Source organism: Triticum aestivum, chromosome 5B (genome assembly GCF_018294505.1).
Source record: "Triticum aestivum cultivar Chinese Spring chromosome 5B, IWGSC CS RefSeq v2.1, whole genome shotgun sequence".
Classification (NCBI taxonomy): domain Eukaryota; kingdom Viridiplantae; phylum Streptophyta; class Magnoliopsida; order Poales; family Poaceae; genus Triticum; species Triticum aestivum.
Window position 1 is genome coordinate 536,272,409 of NC_057807.1, and position 6,316 is coordinate 536,278,724.

A 6,316-nucleotide genomic window follows, 5' to 3' on the forward strand; every position below is an offset into this window, starting at 1 on the left:
TTTGCCCATAAGCTTATTCAAAATAGGAGTGCTACATAAGCATATGCTAAAGGGGGAGGAATCCATTTATTATTTCTTTCTTAGCCTGGGCCCAACTATGTACAGAAATCTATCTATACCGGTACCAGGAAAAGCAGAATAAGCAGTTGAGCACCAAGAAATTCCTGTTTCAAGTAAGTACGAAGGGGCAAGAGAGACTGTCATAATATTACTATGGGAGACGGATCCTGTTAAGTCAGTACGAATGTGATACGAAAAATCCTCTTCCATTCTTTCCGGCTGGGCAACATGACTGATGGGAATGTTCGCTACTGCTTCGGCGTCCATCTCATACATATGTTCTCTGACCACCTCCATATTCCACGGCCTGGTTGCAGCATGGATAAGATCCGACACAAACATAGGTGGATCATTGGACCGCGGGCACAGCGGCATCATAACATCTTGTTTCTCAAGAGTACGTAGCAATCGGTCCTTCTTGGAGTTCAACAAAATGAACAGTAGCTAAATTGGAACTAAGGTGACCGATCATCCACCGGTGGGTAGAAATATGAATGTTGACTAGGGTCCCCTGTGCTCATTTGATTCTGAGTCGGCAGCATATCAAGCTCCTAGCCCCGCCTTAACAACCCTCATAGTACATTTATACGCTATGGATTAAGGGTCTGTTATTTCTCTTTCATTTAATCTATGTTATCTTGCTGCAGCCGTTTTATTCGCTGCTTGCTACTTTCTAAAATGGAAGATAAGATGAATGAATGAATAGATTGCATTTTTTTCTAGTTCAATCTATAGTCTAGATTCCATTCCCTCGATCCACTCTCATTTAAATGATGGGATTGGGCCATACCAACCTTCACTTAGTCTTAATAAAATATTGCTTCATATCTTCAAGGATTGGGAGGAGGTGGCGTAAAAAGGAAGGAAAAAGGAATTCGAAATCCGTCCCTTCCCATAGAATCATCGGGCTTGACTTTCCTTACTTTCCCAACCCCGCTACTGTAAAAAGAACTCTTTTGTTTTGAGACTAGCTAGTCGCTATGGTTTGCGGGAAAACTCTTCTCTCTCTGGTCTCACTTCGAGTCCTTCTAGAAGTAAATAAAGTAAATGCTTATTCAACTACGGCACTGTCGGACAACCGACCGGATTCAAGCCCTAGCCCCTCAACTCGGACGGACTTGTGGAAATCCTCGAAAACAAGTATTGCTCAACTCACCTATCTATAACATAGAAATGTTGCATCCAACCCTGGAATGAGAGGTAAAGAATAGGCTACCATACGAGATGAGACGACTTCATTCTTGGCTTTCATCCCTACGCTTAAGAAAGATAAGGGATTGGATTTCATACCTTTTATTTAGAGCTCCGTCGTTCCGACTGGAAAATGTAACCTTCCACCATACGTAAACCAAACCTCTTTGCTTTCTGGCTTTTCCTTCCAATAAACATCAGGGTGCGAATCTGAGTAGTTCCTTGCTCAAGACCACGAAGCAAGAGCGAAGCAGAACCGGTTTTCAATTCATCGAAACTCTTGAAAAGTTCCTTTGCTTTTACAGCGAAAGCACCTGCCAACAAATTGGAACCATAATCCCCTCCATCTGCCTCGCTCTCTATCTGGTAGTATATGCTCTGATCGAGGCCCTATTCTTATTATGATGATTTGGATATTGAATTGCCTTTGACTGATTCATCTTACCATTTTACTAGAGTTTTTTTCCAGTAAGTTTAACATGAGCGGAATTGGTGTACTTGACCAGTAGTGAACTCTCAGTTGTGTTCGATAGTCGGTTACGAGTTCCCATATCTTATGCAACCTTACCTTTTCTTACTATGGGCCAAATTGCGGAGGAAAGCAGAATCACTGTTTTTCGTAGAACTCACTTTTGCTACTGGAGAGTACCTTCCACCAGGTCAGAGCCATGGATCCAAAGCCTACTAGTTAGCTTTGAAGGTTTAGGCTTGAGAGAAATCTTGAACAGAACACCGCACTCCCTCCTATCAACTTATTCAGATTTGCTTATTTCTTTCTCTTTCGTTTTTGTAGATATAGGCTTTGGCGGATTCTCTCAAGGCTCGAGTGAAGTGACAAGCACATATTACCGGAAGCTAGTGATCCCGCCCGGCCAGCTCAGCATGCTTTAGAGCTCCTTGATTGGTACGAGGTAGTGATAGCAAGAGGCAACTCTCAATTGTTGTAATATAGAGACCTCTTTCAATGATTATAGATCCAAAGGATCGTTATTGATAGGAAACTGCCAGTAGCCCTTGACTTTGACTTGAAGAATTGAATCCGCCTTCTTCTTCTTATTCTTCTGAAAGTCTCCCAGGCGTGGTATCATCGGATCCACAAGGTCAATTTGTATCCATTTGTTCGGAAACCGGAAATGCCAACTACTCACTTCTTGCTGAGGATGAAGGTGCCATGGGTGATAGCGCCAGCCATTCCCTCATTGAAAAGAAAGCGCCAACCCTGCTACTAAAGCTAAGGCCAACCGCAGCCTAGTGAAATGAAATGCGTATGCAAAATAACATAGATTAATCTTGATGCGATCGATGCAGACACACTTCTTTTCTTAAAGGCTACAGTCAGAAACAACAACTTCGCAAATCACCCTAAGAGTGCCATACGAAAAAACAAAAGCAACTGTGGGTATAGACCAATTTCCTGCCCCAGAAGAGGCTCAGCCTACCAAACCCTGCTCTTTGCCTGCTTACCGAGCTCTCCTCATACCGAGTATCTAGGCATTTCTTCTCACAGACCGGTTGGGAGAAAGTTGGCATTCTTTAATATGTCACTGGGGACCCGTACTTACTTGATGGAATGGATGGGATGATGTGTTTCAGTTCAGCCAGTAGTGGAGGTTTCCTCGGCCTAGTCGCGTAAGAGCCCCCTTCTTTTTCTAGTTAGTTGAAAGAAAAGCAATGGGGAAGGTTGGCTTACCAGTTAATTGGTCTGTATCATATCTTGCTATGGTGGGACATCCTCTTCAGTTTAGGTATCCGGGCTGGCTGTTAGCTTTAGTCGTTCGGCACTCTTCCTTCATTCTCATTCAACAAGGAGAAGTGTCTAATCAAAATCATTGGTTGAGCCTCGCGTATATTATATGATGTCGTCCTAGAATTGAACTAGCGTTTAAGGTCGATCAAGTTCAAACAATTCGGCTCTGCAAGATCAATCAGATATCAAGTAAGAGATAGGCGCTTCCTATTAGTTATAGACTGCTTCTGTGACAAGTGGATCCCTTTAGGTTTAGTTGTTAATTGTACTATTCTCTTCAATAATTAGGTCTTCCGTATTCCTATTGGGGTCAGTGGTCTTCACCACTCACTGAGTCTGGCTTCGTTTCATGGGTATTATTTGATGAGTGATCATCAATCTCTTCCATTGCTCCTATGTGCTGCTATACATACAAGGTACATGGGCCATGGGGCCTAACACACACTATACAGCCCAGCCCAATACTCAACACTCCCCCGGCTAAAGATATCTAACATGCCTATCTTGTTACAAATTGCTAAACCCTCACAAGGACCTACTCGTTTAGTAAAACAATCAGCTACCTGTTCACTATACTTAATGTTACCCCCTTCTTCGACCGAACAATCTCAATCCGAAGGAAGTATCGAAGAGGTCCAAGATCCTTTACCTCAAATGCTTCTCCCAGTCTTGCCTTCAAACATTTTATTTCTTCAACATCGTCTCCAGTAATCACAATATCATCCACATACACCGCCAAAATGGTGATATGGATTCGTCTATGCCGGTACTGTATGATCTCCATTACACTGAGAGTAGCCCATACCACAAACAACTCTCCTGAACCTGTCCACGCCCGTGGCGACTGTTTCAAGCCATACAAAGATTTCTTGAGCCTACACACCTTCCCATCAGTCTGTTTGTTCCAAAACCTGGAGGAATGTCCATATGGATCTCTTCTTGTAAATAACCACCATGAAGAAAAGCATTCTTCACATCTAGCTGATGTAAAGGCCACCCAAAGTAAGTTGACTGCGCATGAGATTAAGGTTCTCACCGTGTCCATCTTTGCCACTGGTGCTTTGGTCTCATCATAGTCTATCTCCCGTCTTCCTATAACCTTTTGCAATTAGCCTTGCCTTCTATCTATCCACCTTACCCTCTGGAGTCTGTTTTACGGTGAACACCCATTTGCATCCAACTGCTCTTTTTCCTGCTGGGAGTGGAAGAAGATCCCACGTCTTGTTCTTCTGAAGTGCACCAAGCTCCTCCTTCATTGCGTCTTTCTTTCCACCGGGGATCCAGCTTTGCAGCCTTCCAATCCTTTGGAATAGACACTGATTGTAGAGATGCAATGAATGCTTTGTGTGCGGGTGAGACATAAGAGTCTGAAACTCCATTTGCAATGTCATGCTCATAGCCATATCGGACCGGAGGCTTTCCAGCATTAGTCCTAGTCTCTCTGCGTAGTGCAAGCGGCAATTCCAAAGAAGTATTACCACCTGTCTCATTTTAACCTCCATCTTGCTCTTGTGGCTCCTCCTCGACTACCTCAGGTTGCTCTTGTGGTTCTTCATCCAAGACCACTAGCGGTACAAGAAGAAGGGGTCCCGGCTCGGGGGCGGGGGTATCTTACTTCTTTTCCTCTGCGTTCGTGACAAGCTAGTAGGCACTCTTGTGTGGGTTGGCTCATTCCCCTGGAAAACGAATATTAAGAAGATAGATACCATTCCGTCGATACTAGATTCATTCTTTCTGCTCAAAAAGAACAAAGCCTCTATTGTGGGAAAAGTCTTTGAAACCCGAAGTTCTAAAATAGAAAATGGAATGAAGAAGGGGTGTGACCTTATGGCCAACTATACTAGCTCCCCTAGAGGGATAATATAGCTCCTAAAGGATGATTGTTTATGGTATATTACCGTAATTGGAGAATTTGACCTGGTGCTGACTTGCTGCTGTTCTGAGAAGGGGACCTTGCAAAGCTTGGCAAGTTTTTTTTATATTTATCGATCCAATCTGTCTACAGATAGGCGCCTGCTGTGGCAGCAATTAATTAATCTCCGCCTTAGCATACAAGGACCATGGCTCGCAGCGGGTAGTTACGGTGGTTTTGAGGAGACCCGCTCAAGGTCGCTGGTTCGGAGCTATTCCGAGATCTCAAGGAGCGCCAAGCTCAATACGTGCAAGAAGAAAGAAAGGCTTCCACCTACGACTGCAGCTGCTGGTACTTTATCTCTGTCGCTTTCAACTCCCACTCCTTCTCCCTTTGGTTTCTATAGGAAGTGAGACAGAATAATATATCTTGTGTAACTAATCTTTCTTATCGAAAGGTTATAGTTCGTAGATCATTTCTATAAGGACTATTTGAGCCATATCCGGTGCTTTGGACCTCTTTTAGCTGCTAGGTATCTACTGGGTTCAATCCCCACTTCCGCTTGAAATGAGTAAGTCAATCCTCTTGCTCGGCTGTGATACGAATACTATTCATACGCAGACCCGGATCCAAGATATGGGGCATAGACAGATAAGAATGGTTTCTGAGTTGCATTCATTGCACTCTGGAATGTGGGGCTCCTTGGCTGATGTGATGGAGCGGTATCAGCAGATACTTGCAAAGATCAAATCAAGCAGAAGAAACAAGGAAGTTAACTCCGCGCCATCGGCCACCTTAACACGAACAGCTTGGGACAGAGGTGTAATGCCTGACAGAGAATCAGCAATAGAATGCATTTTGCATGCATTTTTCATCGAGTGAAACTACTTGAATAAACTGGAAGTTTTAAACCAAGTACTCTTGAAATCGCTACCCCCTGGGATGGAAAAAGAGGCTCGGGTTTTAGCCCTCCGTTTTACCCCGGAAGTCGTTGTTCGTCTTTCGATATGAGAGGATGGCAAGTGTCCGCAATGACTTAGCGACTTAGCCAATTGGTTACAGATTCTAGACTGATCGATCAGATCACATCATCTCGAGCAAAGAGCTGAGAGCAGAGAAGCGACATCGCTTCGACACTCCTTCCTCTTTTCATTATGAAACCAATATCAAGCAAGATATGAAGAAGAGGGCGGCTCCCTGGATTGAACACATAAAGTAGTGCCAAGATCTCCTCTATGCGAGAGAGAAGTTCTCAGAAATGATGGAGCTGTTGGTTTCGGTCATTGTACGCTTGGTTGCTAAACCGCACCCTTTACGGCGTCTGTAGGAAGAATTCATTCTGGTCCCAAAACTTATAAGAGATCTCGGTAGTGAATATGCAATGCTGAATTCCAATAAGTTGGTACTTCGCACAAGGAAGAAGCTCGTGTTAAAGATAGTTTCATCCAGACCGAACCCTACCTTAG